At 37.7% G+C, this 24,578-nt stretch overlaps 1 protein-coding gene across 29 annotated transcripts in view; it reads right to left on the reverse strand.

Annotated features, from left to right (window-relative positions):
- The window catches only part of BBX (BBX high mobility group box domain containing), a 245,215-nt gene that overhangs the window by 143,045 nt on the left and 77,592 nt on the right, over nucleotides 1-24,578 (reverse strand). For 25 of the 29 annotated variants that reach the window (XM_074332306.2, XM_074332334.2, XM_074332428.2 and 22 more), the window contains one exon: nucleotides 304-377. The exons of the other annotated variants lie outside the window; for them this stretch is intronic. The gene's annotated coding sequence lies outside the window, so the exon portion shown is untranslated. The remainder of the gene's footprint in view (nucleotides 1-303; nucleotides 378-24,578) is intronic. 29 annotated transcript variants of the gene reach the window in all.

Genomic DNA, 24,578 nt, shown 5'->3' on the forward strand with positions numbered 1-24,578 from the left:
CTGACTTTTCACCAACAGTATATTACTGTGGAGAAACAAATTAGAGATTTTGAAATAGTTAATTTTTATAAATTCATGACTTCAAAGGAAAATTTAACTTACTTGATGGAGATTAAAGTGTCACTTTAAAAAATTATAATAAAATTGTCAAGAAAAAAATACCCAATTATCACATTTCCCTGATCAATATGGAAGGTGAATCCATCAGATGGGAAAAAGTTGAGACCAGCTCTGATGGCACAAAGTCCTTGCCTGCTTCCCTGCTTCAAGGTGAGTAAGATGCACCTGCAGTGCTGTTCTTACCGGTCAAGTCAAGCCTATCCATTGTGATTTCAATGGAACATCAGAATTTCCAGCTTCTGTGATGCAGCAGGATTCTGTGAAAGACCCACAGCAAAAGTAGTTAAAATCCCCCCAAAAATGAGGTAACAGCCAAACGATCAAAATCAGGCAAATTGTTAAAAATTCCTATGTTAACACTATTTAGAGAAAGTGGCCTAGAGTGTTTATGCCAATTTTAATTTATCAAAAAGATAGTCACTAAAATTATTCAATGGAAATTGGGAGACTCAAGTTACAGAGACTGTAAGTAAAGAATTACAGGTGATCACTTCTCAGCTTTTTGGCTAAAATTGGGTATAGAATTACAGGTAAATCCCTTGGAAAAATATGACTTAATTGGCATCCTGACTAAATTCAAGTTATTTTTACATGACTGGCCCAACTCAACCAGACAAGCTATGGTTCTAATATTAATATCTTATAACTTATCTTTTAAATTTTTAAACATAATGAGTGAAGCAAGATAGTTTGAAAAAACAAAAACATGGGGTATGGTGGAAGCACAAATAGAGAAAATCTTAACTCACATTCAACTACTACGTGAGAGACAATTTCCTGCCCTCCATCCCCTTTAGATTATAACAATATATTTCTTTATGATCAGTAGGCTCTAACACACTCTAGAAATAGGACATCACTACTGGCTTACAGCTTTATCAATACTATCAGTCATTTTATAGCTTGTCTGAAGTTTTTTCCCTGATCACTATGTCAGGATGATAACGGAAGAACTGGCTCTTACACATTAAATATCAAAAATGTGTAATGATTCATTTGAGTAATCCTATCTAGACTTAGATGATTCAGTTGTCACCGCACTACTGAAGAAAATATTAGCTGGAAAGAATGACTAAAATATTAAATGGTCTCATGTAGCTTCACACAAGATACTACTCATTCATCCGTATTTTTTAAAACAAAGCTATGGATGAAAGAATAAATCCAGATCTTTGAAGCAAACTACAAAGGATACATATGAATACTTTCAAATTAAATGGCCACGGTTTTGCTAAGGATTGTACAATTCCAACAACTGACTAAATAATGGTGTAAAAGTCCATTCTTAATAATAAAGCAAGCAACTAAAATTATTAAAACTTCTGTTATAAGCAAAACACACACTATCATATATTTATTTGCATACTTTTTCTTCATATAAATCCATAAAAGCCATTATTGAGAAGAACCATGAAAAGAAATATTGTAAAATAAATGAGTAAAAATTGTGATGAAAAAAATAACTGTGTCAGGTAAATAAATTGGTATAAACCAAAAATTCAATATAATTTGTACTGCCAAAATTTGTACTGCCACCATTAATTTTGACAGTATGGGTGTAATTCTTATTTTGCTTGATTTGTTTACTTTTTAGTTTAAGAAATGAGCACCTGCTATCTGAGAAAATTAAATAGGCTAATAAGTCCTATCTACAGAACCTCTTTAAGAATCAAAAATAAACTGTCAGTGACCTTCGGGTACCCTTTTAGATTTTTTTTTTACAATCAGACATATACCCCCAAAATGGACCATAACTATACCTTATTTTGATTACTGTTCAGTAATTTATCACCTATGATGAGTGGGGAGGGAAAGGATGGAGGTTGGCTGTGCTGTGGCCAATATGGGTTTTAAAAGTCTTAGGATAACAAAGAGTTGGATTTAACTTACTAGGAGAGAGAGAGAGAGAAAAGCCAGGGAATCAGCCACAGAGCAGAATCAATTTCAAGGCTGAAGACCCTGCCTGAGACAGACTCCCTTTGATAGCCAAACTTAGAGACTCCAGATTTTATCTGGTTATTACAAATGCCTACATGAGGAGCTTCAGAAAGGCAGTTTCAGCATAAGCTGTTCTGCGTTTAAATTGCAAGTACTTCACAAAGTGTTTGGATTTGATGGACATGGATGGCTATGTGAGGTGTCAGAAGGACAGGTGGGCAAACAGAGGGAAATGCCTTCAGTGTGAACATAACACTGCAACATGGTGGTTTGAATGTGCCCTCAGACCAAAGCCAGGGCAGATTTTCCTCAGAGCCGCCCCTGCCTGTCTGTGTTCTTTGGGTCCGTTAGCTTCTTCGCAATCCTTACTCTCTCACACCCCACCTTGGTTCCTGACTCCCCAGGATTTAGCTCCCACTGCCTCACTCAGAACCTGTTCCCTTTCCCTTTATAAGGGCTCTCTTTCCCACCCATAGTGCTGCCCCCCTCAGGATGCCCACCTATCTAGGACTGATCTGGAAGAGCTCAGGATTCCCTCTGAGAAACTGCATCACAGCAGGTGGAACAGCAGGCTATCAAAGATCTAGGATTTGCCTTTTACCACAACAGGGCATATGACTTGACACCTAAAAAATCCCATCTTAAATATCTGGCCTAAGCAACCAATGAAATATCCCAAAGCAACTGGCTGTCTGCCACCGTTTACATATTGCCCCTCGGGGTGCTATGTTTTGAAAAGCTTATTATAGTAAAAAGGGTGAGATACCACTTCTTACAATGAGGCCAACTCCCAATTAGTGTTAATGTCCAGTATAACATTCAGAGGCACATCATGGCAAAATCCCCTTCTATGCCAACACTGTGTGTTTTGCACCCTGATGTCACAACTACCTCGTCAGTGCAGAATGGACTCCAAGGCAACCATGGTGCCTACTTACATGGAAGAATATTTAATTCCAATGAATGATTGCTTTTCTGATGTTTTCATCAATTCTCTGGGTAATAGATTAAGCTTTAACTAACTGATTTTCATACATAACCCTAATTCAATCAAGCTCAATAAAAGTCATTCTGGACTGCAATTATTTGCTAAGGAACAATTACATTCAAATGGAAAAAAATTGCTGGGCATCATACAATGCATGATACAGATGCCTCTTCATTTATGGGGCCAGAAACAACAACAAAATAGCCAAACTGCCAGAAAGAGCAATAGATTTTTTTCCCCTCATCCTCCTGAAAATAGAATACTCATGCTTTTACACCTGAAGAAAACAAAATGGAGCACCCAAGAAAGCAAATTTTTAAATTATAATTTTCAACTAGGTTTATACTTTGAAAGAGGCTGCATTTCTAATCTAAGAGTCAGCATGACCTCTGAGAACTAAAACAAGTCCAAGTCAGAAATAACAGTCTTAATATCCACTCTTTTCCTCAATCTTCCTTCCACTGGCTTCCTCCATTTTCCCAATAATATGTACTGCAATCTGCACTTTATAATGCAGCTTTTCTTAAGAGTTTTCTTATTTTAAAACTACTTCTTTACACAAATACAATTCTTATATTTTCCTCAAATCAGCCATGTATATACTATATGTTTACAAGTAAAACTTAAATGTTGTTTATAAATGCACTAATCTTACTTGTATGTAATGTAATCATATTTGTAGTCCAAACAAATTCTCACTGATTTAACTAAAACCTTCCCTGTCCTGTGTGTACAAGGTCCTCCTAGCCACCACCTCACTACGCCCTGTATTCTTTTAATCCCTCAATAGTAGCATCAGGTGCATTACACAATAATGTAGTACCAAAAATGCATACTAGAAATTATGCAATTTTGGCTAATGAAGTCCACGCTCTGGTCACTGTGGTCCACCACAGGCCAAAGGATGTTTTTCCTAGAAATGATAAGCTGATAGTCCGGTCTGCAGTCAAATCATTTACTTAAATAAAATATCTTCATATAGACAAAGATAACCGTAGGGAGCTATACATGCATATATATACACACATACGTGAGTGTGACTGTGTGTGTGTGTATACGTGTACATATATACAGCATATCTACATCTACATCAAACATATGCTTATCATACATACGTTATATATATATACATATGTATGTATATACGCTTTTTAACAAACTGTTATCTTTATTCATACTTTATTAGTGACAATAGAAAATATGAATAAAGACACTTATTAATATCACCACCCTGCCAGTCTTTGTAGTTAAAGCTTAAACCACAGCTATTTCACAGACATTTTTGACCAGGCACAAATCTTGCACAGAAATTACAAGTGCCAGCTATACTGTGAATGGAAATCTCTTAAAAGAAAATGCAAATCTGAATACACCTCTTTGTCACTTTGCATTTCCTCATGACCCAGAGCCTTTCAGTTAAGAAAGCTTAAATATAGTGATAAAGGCAAAACAAGTCTTAAGCGAATGTCCCTAGATATCCAAGAGTAAACCAAAGTAACTACTACTAAGTCATTACAGATTTGTCCACCTGTTTGGACTTCCCAGGAAGGTGTCAGAAAACACTAGCAGGCCAAGACAGGAAACTCAAGCACTCGTTTTTTGACATACACCTCTTATAATAACAAGATGAAAGATTTGGAAATCCTCTCCCCTTTATTACTCAATATTTACCAATTAGAGAAGTACACTTTAAAAACTACCTACCACCTATCTATATGCCAACAGCACAGAGATGCAAACAATATACAGTTTCAGAAATCATTAATGACCTACTATGTATTAACACTGAAACAAGTATTACAAGAGTTGCTGTTCTCTGGAAGCTGATCATCTATCTATTTGGGTAATGGTGCAGGTGCCTGCCCATTACTTGATAATAGACAAATGTGTAATGTCAAAATGGTAAGCAAAGAATTCAAAAATAGTTAGAATGTACTAGGGTATCTTCATGCAGGGAACGAACAAAGCTGGAACCCTCAAGCGCCAGTGGCGATGTGGGGAGAGGACGGAGGAGGGTGTTACCGGCACAGGCGCAGGACAAGCCATGGTTCAATACTAGGAAGCATGCTATTAGGTTGGTGCAAAAGTAACTGCGGTTTTTGCCATTCTTTTTAACCTTTTAAACCGCAATTACTTATGCACCAACCTAATAGAAGGGCAGGAGGCAGATCTGGTTGAAGGGCAGGGTTCACAGCAGAAAACAGAACATGAAATGTGGGCAAATGAGAAAGTAACGCAATTTGCTCTTTTTTTTTCCCCCTCTCACCAGTTTCATAAACAGCAGAAGACAGTTAACAGCATGGTGTTCTGCAAAGTATACTGACCTTAGTGCCAAACCCTGCATCCACCCTTTATTCCCCTGCAATCGTGGGCCAATTCCTAAGACTCGCTAAGTCTCCATTCCACATCTGCAAAATAGGCATAACAATCCCTACACCTCTAAAGGTTTCCTTAAATTATTAGAGGGTATTATAAATACAAAAGGCTTGGCAGATAGTAAGCGCTCAATAAATGCTAGTAGTCTCACTAGATTTAAAACTAAGTGGTAGGAAAGCATTTAATAAAGGTACGTTGTGAACACACTGAAGTTTGCCTGGCATATTCTCAGCATTTAGATGCTAAGTGAATCGCTAGTTTCAAATGGTGTTTCACTGCAGATTTTGTTTTACTTTCGGTGGTTTTTAACATATGATTAATTCTGACAGTCTGAGAAACCACATTTTACTCCTACCAATTTCAAAAAGCGTTAGCTAATTTGATAATATGGATATCTTATTATAATGATCATTTGCCATAGATGATTGTTTCAGGGATCAATGGTGCAACCATAAATTTCTGCAGTTTCCTTAAGTAAAGGTGGAAAATGAGTAGGTATTAGTCCAGTCAGATGGCCTGGCAGGGAGGCACTGAATGCCTCTTTTATATTCCTGTTAACTGTATAAATGTGCCTTTGACCTTCTCAGTTAGGGAAACTGCACGTTTAAGGCAGAAGGAGTTTCACTTCCAGGAAGAGGATGAAAACAAGGTTGCCTGCAGATACATCAGGAATGCCGACAAGAAACTGTCAGGTACTTTGGGAAGATTCATTAGCACCATCAAGCCACTGAGCACTGAGCTGGAAAATAAAAGATTAAGATAATCCAGCCCTGTGGATATCTCGCCTATGCGTTACGTGGGTTCGCCCAAGTAAACCCTGGCCTACACACTTTAGCAATTAGCCTGTACTGTCAGGGAGGGGTTCTGTGAATGAAACCCACTGGAGGAACCTCTGGGCCGCCTGGTCCTTTGAGGTAAGAAATTGTTCCTGCTTTCACATCAGCAATAATTCACAATATACAGAAAATTCCTTACTTAACTTAGTCCAAAGTTATTTGCTAAAAAAAGGAAGGCAGTCACTAGCAATTTACGTAATTTTTAATGGAAAATACTCTGTTCTATGAAGTAAAGGACACTAGTCTTTCTCTTTAATTAAGTTGCACAAATATAATTTAAATATAAACATAAATATAATTTAACTTTTTGCTACGTTATGGAAAAGCACACTTCTATTAAAATTTACATTGTGCTAAAACAACAACAACAACAAAAAACACAACTGTACTATCCAGAAGCAGTCCCTGTCCCTTTCAGGTGTGCCTAAAGTATTACTAGCAAACAGCATAGCAGAAAGACCCTTGCTCCAGATAAGGTAATTGCAAGAATATTCCTGTATAAAGGCACAAAGGAGTCTGCTCACAAGTGATCTGCAATAAGCTCCCTTTTGAAGTTATTTATTCACAAAAGCAGTATTCCTGGGACAAATAATACCATACAGTAATTAGCTATTTTAAATCACAAAGATCCAAGAAACTTTCCTAAGAGGGAAACAGGGAAGTCCAATCAAACATTTCCATAGCTGAAACACAGACAGATGGATGAGAAAAGCCATTCAGCTGGGTAGTGACCAAGCTGGGGCAACACCCCACAGAGCTTTTCCCAGGACACCACATGGCTGACCCTGTAGAATCTGATGTCACTGTCCACTAGATATTCCATTAAATCATGGAATCACAGAGTGTTGGAGGCAGATGGGAATTAGAGGTCACTCCAGTTCAGCCCCTTCTACCACACAGCAATCTAGATGCAGCTAGGCCAGCACCAAGAGCCCCCAGAGCAAATGGCTCTTCTGGGCTATCATCAATCAATTTGATCTGCACTTTGCTATCTGTAGACCAGCGGGCGGGGGGGGGGGGGGGAGGCTCCAGACCAGGTTACCTCACACCCCTGTTCTTCCTGTGGTCTGCCATAGCAGCAACGTTCAGCGAGAAAAGGATCATAAAAAGGGTCTAACTTTTCATTCTCGGGGTTAAGTCAAAGAATGCTTCTTGATTCCAGAACACTTTCCCCTTTCTGGTCTGAAAGTAGAGATAACCTTTGTGTTATAGAAGCAAGCATGCAAAATAATTCTTTGTGTTTCTCAATATTCTCATAAATACTTGGGGTAAAAAGTTAATGTTGGTTGTACATGTGTGGGGGAAAGGTGGGATAAGGGAACTCTGTACATTCTCTTCTATTTTGCTGTGAACCTAAAAAATAAAGTTTATTAATTTTTTTAAAAAGCTAGTATCAATTTACTTCATTCTAACAATATTAAAATTACATACTGACTAGAGAACGCCAACCCAATGCCAGTTGAGAATATATAAACAGTAATTTTCCCTTAAATGCTCACTCCCACCAGAAACCCCCAGTACCAATTAAAATTATGTCCTCCATTAAGACTCAGCACACGCCCTACAACCACCTCTGTAGTACAGTATAAATGCTCCACTGGTGTCTAATCCTCAATAAATGCCTTCTGCATTAGCTGCTACTGCTCCTATGGCAGTCAATTATTTAAAGTAATATAAAATATGTGGATCAAATGAAGACAACTCAAAAAAAAAAAAAATCAAAGGAAATATTCTGCAAGTACCTCCACTGGTAGACACAAGGTTTATTCTTTGTCACTAATTCCAGTATGGTGACCCTCAGAGCTCACTATTATAAAACCCCAGGGGCCACCAAGTCATGGGGAATACAAGATGACAGGCGTGTCCCGAAGCTGCCCTAGAGACATCTGTAATAACCATGGTTCTCAATACCGCTAACAGTACTTGAAAACTTTAACATCTTTCCAAAGAAAATCAGATTTTGTCACCTTTCCAGTTAAAAAGGAAACTGACTTGTGGAAGCCTTATTTAAATGGGAAAAAAATCGGCCACGAAAGTGTATTTTTCTAAACAGGTGGTCCCCAACTTAAAGATGATTCAATTCATGATTTTCCAACTTTACCACGGTGCGCAAGCAATGCGCACTCAGTAGAAACCATTCTTCCAATTTTCAATTTTGACCTTTTCCTGGGCTGGAGATATGCAATACGAAGCTGCCTCCAGACCCTGGGCAGCGGCAGCGAGCAGTGGGCAGCAGCTCCCAGGCGGCCCCGCGATCACAGCTGACACTGTGTTGCCAGCCTGTTGTGGATCTTGTGTTCTGAGAACATTTAAGGACGGCTACGCTAGGCGACGGTGTCAAATAGGTGAAGTGTATGAAATGCATTTTCGACTTATGATATTTTCCATGTATGATGGGTTCATCAGGACGTAACACCGTCTTAAACTGAGGAACATCTCTACTGGCCTTTCTTAAACAGAAAATGAGACACATATGTACGTATCTCCAATTTTCTGGTAAAAACACTGATTTGGGAGGAAACAGTCCTTGCTCACAGTTCACATACCTTGAGGGGGACTGACCTAAATGTACCCTAGCTTCAGGGATAGGAATGTCACCGAGCCTCGGCCAGCTTATTCCATCTTCCTGGACTGTGCAGTTGGGTGAGGAATGGGTATGAAACCTGAATCGGGCCATAGCACACAAAACAAGTAACAGCTACGTTACACTGTCTTATGACTAGTGCCTGAAGTGAGAGCCGAAAAGAAAGTTAGAATGGTTTGCAGTTTTGTTGTAGTAAGAGAAAAAGAACATAACAATACTGGACCACATACCTATCTCCTGAAAGGAATAAAAGGGGGCACTGATTTATTTTACCTTACTTCAAATCTTAATTTCAACAAATTTATCCAAAATTTGTGACACATCATGACTTTTAACAAGATGTTAAAATTTTCAATCTGTACTCCTGCAATACCATTTTCTCTTTCAATTTGTATTTCCTATAAAGAGAAGTTTCAGGTTTCAACAAAAACACTGAAAAACTGGTTAATGTTAATCTGACTTCTAAAACCAATTCTAAGGGCCTTTCCAGTGTCTTTAAATTTGTCGTATATGCTCTTATACTTTAGTGGAGAGTGGCACACAATTCATTCTCCATGCCTGAAATTATATTTTTTCTTAGGTTTAGGAGGGAGGAGGAAAAAAAAAGGAATACTTGGGAATACAGTATTTTGCTTTGGTAAGAGTTAACATAAATATTGCTGGAAAAACATAACTAATGTTTGAAGAATCAAAACAAACTAAAATGTAACACCAAAACTATTCTAAATATGTTTTTTAAAGGGAATCTTCTGTGTAATATGAGTTACTGTCATAGATAGTAATAGTCATAAAACCAAAGACTTGTATGACACAATATATTGGAAATTATTTTCTTTACTAAATCTCTCGTATTAGCTTACTTGACCATTTAAATTCAGACCTAGGACATAGCTATGTCAACAAGGCTTTTAGAGTGTTCTAGAAATGTCAAAGGTTGCTTCCACAACACACTTAAAACTGACCTTCAATTATTTTACTTTGGGAGTGAATAGTAAACAGTCACATCTTGGATTCTAATTTTGGTGTGTGGTTCATAGTCTTCAATGAATCCAGTCAACATCAAGAGTTTCATATAATGAATTTTGGGGAATCTTCAAGGTATCGTCTAAGATACGGACTCGAACAGACTTGAAATTCAAGTCTATTTGTTTATAGTACAATCTGCAACACAGGTTACCACCATTGCTGACAAGATCATTTTAATTAGCTAATTAGGTCCCCTTCATCCCATTCCCTTTCCTCCCTCCAAAGCAACCATTTTAATATATTTACTGAGCATTTTGAATGTATGCTAATTTTACATAGAACTAAGAATGGTACATTAGATAAACAGGCAGAGGAGAAGAAAGATGCCATCAAGAGAGAAACTTCTTTTGAAGTTTCAATATGAGAATAACACTTTTCTTCTATTTATTTTCTGAGCTATGTTTTTCGTTCTCAAAGCAAAACAGAGTTGAAGATTCAACTCTCTGCCCACTCCACCTTCACCACCACCTTGAACTTGGGTCACCTAACTCTTGGTAAAAAAGACGGTAGGAAGAGAGAAGGAGCTGATAATGCGACTGTAAACCTGACAATACCTAACATACCATGTGATATCTTTCGGAGATTACAAAGCCCCGGCAAGTCGTCTAGAGTTCACTGTATAAGGTTCCAAGAAACAGCACAGTTTCTGTCCCATGAACTACTGAGCAGAGAGTTTCGACAACACACAGAACTGTTTGCTCATGTGTAGCATGATTTAAAATAAGACCAGCAGAATGAGTCCTAAGCAAAATTAAAGCTGGAGTTCAGTGTCCTCAAACTTTCTTCACACATCTTCTCACCTCCCCCCAAAGACTCTTCACCTTACCACAGGCACCAGCCAGTTTCATTCCACTACCCTCCACATAAAAACCTGCTTTTCCATGAATCACTGAGAAGTTTTCCAGTTTTAACTAGGGGGTACATTTTGTGTGCTAATGGGCATTGTGTCTAAGTAAAAAGAAAACTACTGTGGAGCAATAAGAGTAGCTAACCTGAAAGCACCACCCCCCCCATTTTATAAGTAAGCACCATCATCTTTATCTGCTTATATCACTGAAAGGTAACACTATAGTCTAAATTTAGCATCAACTGGGATGAACAAAAGTCTGAAAAGAGAGAATAGGGGACGCCTACCTTAAGTGAAAGCATGAAAAATGGCAAACTGTAATATAAGTCAGCAGTGCGAAGCATGTAGAAAGATATTGGACTTAGTAGAACTACACTGTCCAGAAAAAGGGGATGAGAGCCCCCTCTACGGTGCTGTCTGTATCAGGTGAGATCAGACCAAACTCAAAGCTGAAAGATTATGGACAGGGGCTAAACAACTCTGGTGGGGGCTGAGTGGATGAAGGAAATGAAAATGTGACTCTGGAAAAGAAGAAGTGCTGTTTTCACAACCTTTTGGGGTCTTATGAGGAAGAGGCATCAGATATAATTGTATATGGTGATTTCAGAGCTTAAAACTGGAATCAATTAATAGATGTTTCTATTAATTGAAACGGGAGGCAGTCTGTGGTGTTCAGTACAAGGAAACACTTTCTAATCATCAGAGATCTGTCCAAAAATGAAGTGAGTCCCTTGGATATTTCTCCCTCAATGGAGACGTTCAAGTAAAAACTTTAGGAGTTACTGTACAGAGATTCACGCGGGGCACGGAGGGCTGGATCTTGGAGTCTAAGATCCAAAATTTCAAGATTCTCCAGCCTTGCGAAATCAAAGCAAATGAGAGTTGGAAGCCACGAGGCTTGGAATCCATTATCCCCAGCCCAGCAACCACAGCGTTATCCCCTTGCTCCAAGTGCCGGATGTGCTAACGCAGTAACATAGCAAAGGAAACCTACCACGCTTATGCTCATATTGTTACACTGAAATGAAACTGGATTAATACAAGGATTCAAAACAAATAGTATTTTTACCTATGTTCTTTGAAATCCAAAACTCCTTATGGACATTCAGATCTATACAAAATTATTATCCTAATGGACATAACAAGCTTCTTCCCCCAAGGCAGAGCCACCAATCGCTTCAGTTATGTTCATCAACTTCACAAATAAGAAAATCTCTAGAACAAAAATTATCAGAGAGACAAATCATTCAACCACAAAACTTCTCTATGTGCACTTTTTAATCACTATTTTACGTACATCCCCAAAGACTGGGCTACTAATTGTAAGAGAGCCAAGGATTTGTCAGACACGAATACTTGACTAGGGATTTTATTTTCTAATTTGTATCTTACAAATTAGATACACATTTTTATTTCATTACCTTATGAAATTTGCCTTTCAGCATATTTTCAGCTGAACTTGCAGGGTGGTAAATGCACCCCTGGAATTGAAGATCCTAAGAATAATATCTTGGTAGGATTAACATACTTCATAACTGACTTCCTGTAGGATTTTACCATTGTTCCCCTGCCAGAGGACATTCCTTTTCAGTTAAAATACCACTGTACAGATAAAACTTGGATACCCGCAGGTGAGCTCTTTTTGTAACTGCACATTTTTGTGTGAACCATTCTCTAAAGGTCATCCCAAACATCTAACCTAAAAGCAAAAAACAAACTCCCACAACTCTAACTTTCCAAATCATATTTCCTCAGTAAAATGAACTTTAAGTAAAATACAGGTGGCTACACCTAGATACTTGCAAAAGCTGAGGAGTAGTACTAGACAAGTAAAAACAAGCATTTTTAAGACTCCATGGAAGGTTCCCATTAGGATCTGGAATTGGAAAATGTTGGCTAGCTCTTGACTGCTGGTGCTAACAAAAGGCAACTGGATTAAGTATTCTGAAAACCATTTTCAATTCACTTGGGAATAATTTGAAAAGTTTTTAAATATCTAATATTTTATACATCGCTAGTGACGTTTCCTGTGGTTAAAAGTAAATTTTACATTTCTTAGGTACAGGTCAGAAAGGTAGCTACTGGAGAGAATTGAAAGTCTTTGGTAGCTAAGGAAAATGAACATGAGATTGAAATGTCACCAGGTTGCTATGGATAATCCACAAATAGCAAGAAGAATGCATACACTGGTAATATTTATATGCAAGAGACCCGTATTAAAAAAGACAATGTCTTTAAAAACAAAACCCCAAAACTTGTCTTAAGTTATTAGCTTTTCCTTTTTCATTTTTTTAAGATAACTAAACAAGCAGAATGGTTTTATTACAACCATGCAAGAATAAGATTTATACTATATGTCAAACACAATGCTTCATTAATATCTTATATTAATAGATACCTAAAGCAGGGGAGTTATTTGAAACTTTTATTTTTTTTCTAACATTTCATGTTCTCCCACTGCACAAATATTCTATGGTGATTTTTTTCTTCCTTTGAATAAATATCTTCACTCTTCATCAAAATGGTTTACTATCATTACTGCCTGCCTAGGGCACTTTGTGAGGGAGATGTGATTAGGCAACAGTCAGATGTACAAAGTTAAATGCGGGATGAGCACAAAATGAGCCCAAGGGCTTAGAGGCCTAGGCAGAGTGACACGGTGATATCATCCTACCCTCATGGAAAAGCTGAGGGTCCTGGTGGCTAGAGGTGAGGAGGTAGATCAACAGTCGGTTCTAGTTGTCAGAGTCAGTTTGTGATCTTTTATTTATATGGAAGATAACATGGAAAGAACCAGAAAAAAAATTGAGCAGACAGCAGACTCTGTGAGTCATCCAAACACACATAGGTTAAACCTGTTGTTGAGAGATGTCATCCAGGGTCCTCACCTAAGAAGAATGGGGAGAACGGGCTCAGGGACTGAACTGTCAGGTACCCTTCACAGCCTGCCTTTCGACAGTTCCATCATTCCTGTGAGAAGTGTTAGGCAAGACGCATGAGGGATCGATCAGAATCCGTACCCATGACTGACACTGGTGAGTATTTTTCAGGAGCTGGTGCGAGCAGTCGTGGGGGCCTGCAAATCCTGAAGTCCTCTCTCCCTCCAGCACCCTACAGCCTGCCTGTGGTATGCACTCTGTTGTTCCACGACTTCTCCTTGTTTACAATCCCACACATTTCAAAAGATCTCTACAAGCCAAAGCGTATTTCACTCACTGAATTATGTTCCCTTGACCAGATCATATTCTATTTCCTGTTAGAACTGGCTGAAAACTGAAAGATAAGCTGACTGCTTTGGTGGGCAGAAATGACAAAGAAATGACAAACTCATCAGGAAGGGGCAAACCCTATCTGAAAATCTAACATCATTTTCCCCATTCCTCACCCAAGAAATATAAGTAGTTCAGTTCAAAATAATTTAGGCAATGTCAGCAACCCAAATAATACCAGGTTTGTTTCTTTTCTTCGGAGGCGGTGTAGGGGTGAGGGTGTGGAAAGAACATATTCAAATATAAAGAGTAGATGTATTTACTCTTGAGACACTTGTTTAACTCATCAGAATGTGTAGGGGCCTCAGGAAGTTCTCACAAATGAAACTCACTGTTGAATCAATCACTCTCAACCCAAACACAATCACAGGAGACACTTAAAATGCCGATGCCCAGGCCCTTTGTACCCTAAAACCACTTACAGGAGAATAATCTGTAGGGTTGGTCTCAGGCACCCTTCGTACTGAAAGCTCCCCGGGTGATTCCAAAGTGCACCGAGGCATGAGAACCACTATTGATAAATATCCAAGGACGGAGGTGATAGAAATTAGGTGATAAACACTGCTACTGCTTGTGGCTGAGGAGCTCAGATGGTTAAAGCATGGGGTTACAATGGTCACAGGTAATAATGAATCAGACTGGTTAGGCATATTATTTTGTAGCATGACTGCACCTGTACCCCACAGGCATCCCTCCAGTTTATGCCACACATAAAAATGGATGTGTAGGGGAAAAAAGACATTGAAAGTTTCTCAATACAAGCAATGCAGAGTTGTCTTCAAATTCGCCTGGCATCAAGGAGGGGATTGCTGCAGTGTCAGTCACGCTCTTTCCTATGCCCTCTCCCCTTATCTGCCAGCTACAAACATGTTTTGCAACACAGCCGACTAATATTAAGGACGCACCTGTGGCTACAAGGGCAAAGTTTCTCTCCATGCCCTGTAGGCTACACCAGATGGATGCTACCACAACTGGTAAATAGATGGAACACATTAGACACTAAATGGTGTGTTTGTAGAAAGAATGAAATGTATCCCCTTTATCATACTACCACTAATGAGCAGTGTGAATAGGCGGTAGGTGATTGTAATGGCAGAGGGTAAACCTTCTGGGAAACTGTCTAATTTATTTGACACTGACTTAAAAAAACAACAAAAAACAACTCACTCCATAATACGGCTTGACATCAGGTGCATAATTACTGGTATTAACTGAGGGACTACTGCCTTCCGTGATGTTTTGGTATCTTCGTCCCTACATAATAGTGGGTCCTCATACGTAGAAACAGAGATTTATATATTCATAGACGCTGGATAGTTTTCAAATGAACAGATATAACAGTTGTTAGTTTTTTAAGCTGTTTCCTTTTGGTTTTGATTTGTTTCCTCCTTATTAGCACTTAATTTGCATTACAGCTTCCCCTGTGAAGCAGAAGTACTAAGGGACAAAGCTACTGAATGACGGGGAACTTAATAATTCTCAGATCACCCAAAGCCCACAGTCTCAGCTCTACAAGCTCAGTAAAAAGAAATCCACATCTTATCAGGGAATAAAAAATTAAAAAAAAAAAAAGCTTCACTACCCTAGAAATTGCAAGTGTCCCCGAGCTCAGATCAAACATTTAAAAAGTAAACACTACACAATTATAAGGAAATCAAAACATTTTTTTCAAGTGGGAAAGATCAAGGAAGTAAAAATGCTGTTTTTGAGGAACACAGTAGTTTCCTGTCTTGAATTTTTCTACACAAAAAGATGCTTCCCCTCAGGTACTGATTGATGCCTGTTACAAGAGTTTCTAATTTCTCAATTTTGTAAGTTGCTATTTTACCTTAATACTGGAAAACAAGCCCCGAAGCTCAGTTTACAGAGCAAAATAATGTAAACTACACATCTGAACCAAAGAAAGATCCTAAATATCAGTGACTGTCAACACTTTGATGCCATGTCTACTTGGGTTTATGGTTCAAATTCAAAATGTATCCTAATGGTCTGTGAGTCTTATTAATTATATCATAGCATTCACTGCAATAACTGCAGATTTTGTTAAACTAAATGGAAATAATCTCAATGAACCCTAAAACAAGAAGTTTTCTCATATAAAACTCGTACATATAGGTCAGAAATAAGAAAAAATACTTAATCTCCCTCAACCTCTTTTTTCACTGAGGGGCTTCAAAAAACTAGTTTTATATTTTGACATCTGAGTTGGGAAACATTTTATTTATGAAGAAGTTAGGTAATATGCTTTATTTTCATTCCAATATAAGAAAAAATAGGAGGCAAATACCTGTTAAATACACTTCATTTGCACGTGCACACAATTTCCATTTATAATCAGCAACTATTTGATTCAATATCTTTACTAGAAAACATGAAGCCCTTTATATCTTTCTGTACTGTTAAAAATTGTTAGTGATCATTTCTTTCGTTTTTTTTAAAATATGGAGCCCCCCAGTGGCCAAATATTTATATTACCATTTTAAGAAAAACAGCAAAGGAGTTCTCTTTCCTTTACCTCATTTCCACAATAGAACTATTATACATTCTTGTTATGTATCATTTTCTAAATAATTTAATAAGTGTCCTCTTCAAAATAAGCCATACTTACATACCATCACATAGTCTCCTTAGAAAAAATATATATTTGAACCTGTTTAGCCTTAGAGAAGTAGAAGAGGTTAAGTGATACTCAATAACACACACAACAAAGTATGTGTCAGATTTGAAATACACTATTCTTCCTCAATGAGCATGTGCTAGGTGATAATAAAACTCAGTGAGTTGACTGTGGGTCGAAACTGTTGCTTACAGCACTTACCAATATTCTTGCCTCAAATTATAATTGCTCCTACCACTTGATAATCTAAGTCTCTTTTCTATAGACACATATAAACATTCCTCTGCCTTTGGGAAACTAGGAACTGATTTCTACTGACCAAGACCGTCAATGAAAAACACACTAATCACATAGGTATTTACATGAGGTACCTGACAGCTTCCAGAAGCTTCCCTGGAATATCTAATTTAATTGTTAGAGTAATCCTGTAAGGTAAAGCAGGATTGAGCTCTCCTGCCTGCCAGGTACAATCTTGCCAGGCATGTGAGTGAACTGCCTTGAAGTTCCTCTCCAACCCCAATCAAGGCCTAACAGGAAGGCTTCACAAGCTGACATTCTGACTGCAGCCGAGTCACCCTGCTAAGCCACTCCCAAATTCCTGACCCACAGAAACCGGGAGATAATAAATGTTTACTGTGTTAAGTTTCATGTCAATTTGTTACCCTTCAATAGATAACGAGTATAGATTGACACTAGTATTGTCTCCACTTTACAGAAGAGCCGGGGAGTGTTTAAGCTTCCAATATTTATAGGAAGAGGTATAGTTTTCTTTTTGTGGAACTACGGTCGTGTCTTTGTGTTTTTTGGGAACTTATCCAAAACATTTAACCTGTAATAGTCCAGATTATTCAATCAACCATATAGAACATTTCTTCTAGCTTTGCTTGTTAGGTTATCCTTAAACATTTAAAACAAAAAACACTTGAGTATTATTATGTAATATATAGCCTATTTTACCAACGGCCACGTCTCAGCTTGTATTTCCAATTTGTAACATGACTTACATGTAAGCAAGTGAAAATCACCTTTCCTTGTAACCAGTATAACTCAAGCAGTAAGGCTGCTAACACAGCAAATAAAATTTGATTTAATTTATCTAAATGCGCAGATGTACATGGTGAGTAAAAAGCACTTGCTGTATGCCAGAAACTATTATAAATATTTTATATTAGCCATTTAATCCTCACAACAACCCTATGAAGTAGATTCTATTATCCCCATTTTACAGATGCATACAGGTAAGGAAGGTTAAGGAACTTTCTCGAGGTCACACATCATCAATGGCAGAACCCTGTTGGAGCCCCGGCAGTCTTACCCTGCTTTGTTTAGAAAAAGCAACCACAGACTTGCTCAGGAAAATAATCGTATGGACTATTATATATTTAATAGCTAAAACAGAAAATAATAATCAGAACTGTTTGTTTTTAGTCTCCAATGACATAAGTGCAAAATTGAGTAAATGCTTACAAACTTTTATGGCAATTCAATAGTGATTTTATGACAGTTAAATCTAATGATTAAAAATGTGACGTGCGGGCAGCAGGTTAGCTCAGTTGGTTAGAGGGCAGTGCTCTTAACAAGGTTGCCGGTTTGATCCCCGCAATGGGCCGCTGTGAGCTGCGCCCTCTGCAACTAGATTGAAACAACCACTTGACATGGAGCTGATGGGTCCTGGAAAAACACCCTTAAAAAAAAAAAATGACTTGCCTTTTGTATGTTTTGAATTTTTTAAATGTTTTGGAGACGATCCCAAGCAATGGCAGAGCCATGTTTGAAGCCCGGCATGCTTATGCTGTCTTTCCTAACGTCTAATTTTTTCATTTCATAAAGTACTGTGGGTAGTACAACATCATGTGCTTCAGAACTAGAGTATTAGGGTTATAAAGCCCCTTATAGCTGCGTGATTGAACTACTCTCAATCTGTTGTTCTCATCTGTAAAATGGGATAAAATAGACTGCATTTTTATTTTTATGAATATTAAATAAAAAACACGGATTAAAAACACCCTGCACAGTGCCTGACCCACAATCAATACTTATTTATTTATGTTTTATCTTTCCCTCCTAGGCAGGTTTTTAAGGAAGCCAGTGAAGCTTAAGCTTCAGGGTCCTTCCCTTTCCCAGCCCCATCCAGGACATTGTGCCTAAGTTCGCATTCACAACTTGCACGTATTCCTTTTCTTAAAGGGGCCTCCAAATTGTATGCCCTCCAGACCCCACAAAACTGAGGCTCTATCTCTGTTCCTCCCATTAATTATTTCAACACAAAGCAATGGGCTTCAGTCTGGGTAAGTGGAAGTAAATGTATTCCACCTTGCTGTCCCACTAGCTATAAAACCTGGGCAGAATGTACGTGACAGCTATTTCAGAAATGGAATTAGGAGAACAACAACAAATGCTAAAGTACCATTTTCTCCATTATCGTATGTGCTGGGTGGGCCTCTGGTAGCAGAGGAAGTAGCAAACACAGGAGCCCACAGGAGCAAAATCTCTGTGCAAGGGAAAACTTCATTTCTGATATAAGGAACACTGGTTCCAGAGGGTGGGGCAAGCCCCCATTGCTTTTATTCTCTCTTTATCCTCCCACCACTTATCCATGGACATGAGCACCACCATGGGAACCGCATAGTAGAGCATGGTAACTAAAGCCCCAGCTTCCCAATCAGGGAACCAAAACGAAAGTGGGAAACGGCAGGGGCATTCTTAAGAACTCTTGGTCTCACCCCACGCTACAAATGCATGGATCTGATCCTAAACATCACACACAGACACTGAGAACTGAACTATCGGATAGAGCACCGCTCAATTCCTAGATTGGCCACTGGGTGGCAAATGAGTGGGACAAATCCAAGTAACACTGAAAAGCCTCTGAAAACTGAACTGATACAGGAAACCCAACACACAGACGGCTCGTTGGAACTTGAATCCTGAACTTAACTGACTCAATCACCTACTAAAACTAAAATGCCAATATTTTCCATAGGATTAAAAAAAAAAAAAGACTCAGAATCTCATAATTATCAAAATGTTCAGAATAAAATCCAAAATTAATCAGAATATAAAGAAATAGGAAAAAATCTCAACTTGCATAGAAAAAGGAAACATATCAACTCTGAAACGATGCAGATGTCAGAATTATCTAACAAAGATTTTAAAGAAGCTTTATAAAAATATTCCAACAAGTAAGGCAAATACTCTTGAAAAGGACGGGAAGATAAAAAGGACAGTACAGCTGCTCTGGAAAACAGTTTAGACGTTTCTTATACAAACATGCACTTACGATATAATCATATAATCCCACTCCTAGGTATTAACTTGGGAAAAAGCAAAACTTATGCTCACATAAAAATCTGTACACAAATGTTCATAGTGGCTTTATTCATAATTGCCATACATTGTAAAGAATCCAATGGCTAAACAGATAACTATAATGTGTCTATGTGATATATGTTATATATAATACATGTAATACATATGATACACACACACAGAGGGTGCCAAAGAAATGTATACACATTTTAAGAAAGGAAAAAAATGTATTAAATTTGTAATAATCTATACCGATAACAAGAGATGACTACAAGTCATGTTTGACTTCTGCAATTACACATGGCTACGTAATTCAATTCAACTTTGAAAAGTAATACATAGATAACATCTCTTAAAATGTGTATACATTTTTTCAGCACCCCTGGTATATATATGCCACTCAGAAGAAAAAAAAGAATGGGCTATTGATATAAGCAACAACTTGGCTGAATCTCAGGCATTACAGGAAGCGAACAGAGCCAGTCTCAAAGGATTACATTGCATATGATTCCACTTACATTACATGGTCAAAAAGACAAAACTATAGTAACAAAGAAAAGAAGAATGGTTGCCAGGAGTTGGGAGGCAGGTGTGAATACAAATAGTGCATTAGAATTTGGGGGTGATGAAGCTTTCTAAATTTTAACATTGGCCTATACATAAACCTGTTCATGTTTTAAAATTCATAGAATTATAAGCAAAATGCCAATTTTTATTCCCAGTTAACCCAAAAAGTAAAACAAAATAAAATAAAAATGAAAGCCCAAGTCAAAAAAAAAAAAACACAGAAAAATGAATTGCTGGGGTGTTTATAAAAAAGAAGCATTTATAAGAGATGAGTTTTATCAATACACTGATTTACAGGACATTTGGCCCTTTGCACTAAAGGCCAGTGGAATCAACTAAATTGTGTCAGAACTGAAAATGACTTACAAAGGTGTAATCCTACCCAATATGCTTCCTGTTCTACTGTATATACCAAACCAAAATCAAAATAGCACAAGGAAAGAAAATCAAAGAACACTGTGTCACTGTCAGTCACCAAGCAGCATCAGGTCTTGAAGCTGAAAGATCTCTAAATTACCTGAGATAAAAATCTCTTTGCCTTGGGAACACCCATTCCAATGTTAATAAATCCACCCAGAAATGCCAAGCTATATTCTCCATAACACCATCTAAGCAGTGTTTTTATTTTCTCTGCCACATTAAAAAACACATGAGGGAAAGCCATTTCCAGAAAGATGGTACAGACGTACTTGTCCCTAATGCTCTCACTAAGTACAACTGAAAACACTGGACATTACATATAAAACAATCATAAGACTCTGAATGCTAGAATAAAATAGACTAGGGACTTCAGGACCCAAGAAAGAACAAAACAGTAGTGAGTTCCCTAGATTTCCTTTTTGCCCCAGACTATCCTAGACTTGGAACTGAAGATGCCCGCAATCCAGATATGCCAACAGGGCACAAACACCAAAGTTCCAACAAAAGCCAGCTCTCTCTAGCTGAGGACCAGGAAAGGGGTAGCCTACTGACACAGAAAACTTTTAGACAGTTGCTCTACACGAGCCAAACATGACCCAAAACTGTGGCCCCATACCTACCAATGCCAGCGAAGGCCAGGGGTAGCACCTAGACTACCATTCTTACCAGTCTGTAAAGATGAGCCACAATTCCCACACAACGGGGTGGTGTCAGAGAAGGACAAGTAGGTAGGGAGCTGGCGTCTCATCCTGTCAGGTGGTAACAAGTGCCTCCCCCCATATAGAGAGTCAGTGGAAATCATGGGCAGACACAGAATTTCCACCCCCCGCCTAAGAGTAATAATGCTTCTGTCCCTCTCCCCACTGGAGTGGTGCCAGAGGAGGCCTAGTGGAATATCAGATTTTTGACCACTGCTCAGCAGAAATGAGGCCACCCTCCTACCCAGACCCTTGGTGTCAGTGTAGGCCATATTTAAAGCAAGAATGAGATACTCCTATCCCTTCCAGCGAGGGTGGTGTCCACACAGGCCTATTGGGGCTGGAGGGAAGACTCCGACCTCTGCCTAGAAGTAACAAGAGCCCCTTTCCCCGTGGGGATCAATGGAGGCCAACTGGAGAAACTACACTTCTCATCTCGCATCAGTAAGATGGTGCCGTCCCCTCTCCCTACTCCCAGCAGTGTCGGAGAAAGTCCGCTAAAACAGAGGTTTAATTAAGATTTAAAGTTTCACAACATAATGACCCACATACCCAGGTTTCAATCAAAAGTCACTTCTCATACAAAAACTAGAAATATCCCAAGTTGAATCAAAAAAAGACAATCAATAGATGACAAACTAACAATGAGAGAGATGTTAGAATTATCTGACAAGGATTTAAAGTAGCCACCATAAAAATGCTTAAATGAAATCTGCAAATATGACTGAAATAAATTAAAACAAAATGTCTCAGCAAAGAAACAGATATAAAAAACAAAACAAATGGAAGAACATTTTGGAATGGAAAAACACAATAACCAAAATAAAAATTTAAAAAAAAACAACTTAATGAATGGGATCAACAGCAGAATGGAAGGGACAGCAGAAAGAATCAGTAAACTGGGAAACAAAAGAAATTACCCAATCTGAATAAAAGAAAGAAAACATACTGAAAAAACTAAACAGAGCCTCAGGGGTCTATGGAACAAAAACAAAAGATCTAAAATCCATGTCACTGAAATCCAGGAAAAGGAAGGAGAAAAGAGGGCAAGGCTGAAAAAGTACTCAAACAATGGCTGAAAACTTTCCAAATTTGGTGAGAGACATACATATCAAGACCCATCACAGTCAAACTTCTGAAAATAAATATTCCTACCCCTAACTTCATCCCAATCTTGAATGCAACGAGAGAAAAGAGACCTTACTACACAGAGGAAAAATAACTCAAATGACAACAGGTTTCTAATCAGAAATCATGAATATCAGAAGACAATGGCCCATTTTTCAAGCTGAAAGTAAAAAATTGTTAACCTACAATCCTATACCCAGTGAAAATACGCTTTGGGAAAGAAGAGGAAATAAAGACATTCCAGATGAAGGTAAACTCAGAGAATTTTCACCCACAGACCTAACCTTAAAAAATGAGTAAACAAGTTCAATAAATAAAAAGGAAAATAAATAAAAGAAGGAACCTTGAAATAGCAGGAAGAAAATAAGACATGATAAACAAAAATATGAGTAAATACAATAGGCTTTCCTTCTCCTCTTGAGTTTTCTAAATTATATTTGATGGTTGAAACAAATTATAACAGTTATGCAGTATTAAACGTATGTAGGTAAAGTATTTAAGACAATTATACTATAAATGGAGGCAGTAAAGGCACGTAAATCAGGAAGTAAACGCAATAATTAAAGAGAGAGTGGCAATGGATTAAAAAAAAAACATGATCTAACTGTGCTGTCTACAAGAAACTCATTTCATATATAATGACACAGGTTGATTGAAACTAAAAGACCATAAATGGCATATGCAAACATTAACAAAACAAAGAAAGAGTGCTACATTAATCAGAAAAAGTAGACTTAAGAGCAAAGAAAATTACCAGAGAGGAAATTTAATTACATCATGATTAAAGGGCCAGCCATATAACCAAGAATATATACCGCGTCTCCCTGAAAATAAGACCTAGACGGACCATCAGTTCTAATGCGTCTTTTGGAGCAAACATTAATATAAGACCGGGTCTTATTTTAATATAAGACCAGGTATAATGTAATATAATGTAACGTAACGTAACGTAACATAACGTAACATAACATAACATAACATAATATAATATAACACTGGGTCTATATAATAATAATAATATCATATAATGTAATATCAGGTCTTACATTAATTTTTGGTCCAAAAGATGCATTAGAGCTGATGGTCTGGCTAGGTCTTATTTTGGGGGAAACATGGTACAATTTTAAACGTGTATGTACCAATAACAGATCTACAAAATATGTAAAGTAAAAACTTACAGAACTGAAATGAAACATAGATAAATCTCCAGTGACAGTGGGAGCCATCAACAACCCTCTCAGAAAATGATCGATTAGAGAGAAAATCAGAAAGGATATATAAGAACTCAACAACATCAAATAATATAATCAAATACACATTCTTTTCCAAGTGTCCAGGGAATACATCCAAGAAAGACTATATACTAGGCTATAAAACAAGTTCATAAACAAATGTAGAAGAATTTAAATTTTATAGTGTTCTCACAGTGAAAACAAATTAAAAATCATTAACAGAAAGATAACAGGAAACTCCTTAACTCAGAAACCAAACAATATAGTTATAAACAGTCCATGGATCATGGAAAATTTTTAAAAAATACATTGAACTGAATGAAAATGAAAATATAGCAAGTCCAAATTTGTGGGATGCTGCAAAACCAGTGCTTAGACAGGAATGTGCAGCACTAAATGCTTTCTTTTAAAGGAGGAAATCTTACAAATCAATAATTTAAACTCCCACCTCAAGAACCTGGAAAAAAAGAGCGATATAAACCCAAATAGGCAGAAATTAAGAAAATAACAGAGAACAGAAATCAATAAAATTGAGAACAGAAAAATTATGTTGGTATTATCCTGATGTCAAAACCAGTCAAAGAAGTACCAAAAAGGAAAGCTGCACAGCAATATTCCTCATT

This window comes from Rhinolophus sinicus, chromosome 17, assembly GCF_057876585.1.
Source record: "Rhinolophus sinicus isolate RSI-liver-muscle chromosome 17, RSI-T2T, whole genome shotgun sequence".
Classification (NCBI taxonomy): Eukaryota; Metazoa; Chordata; class Mammalia; order Chiroptera; family Rhinolophidae; genus Rhinolophus; species Rhinolophus sinicus.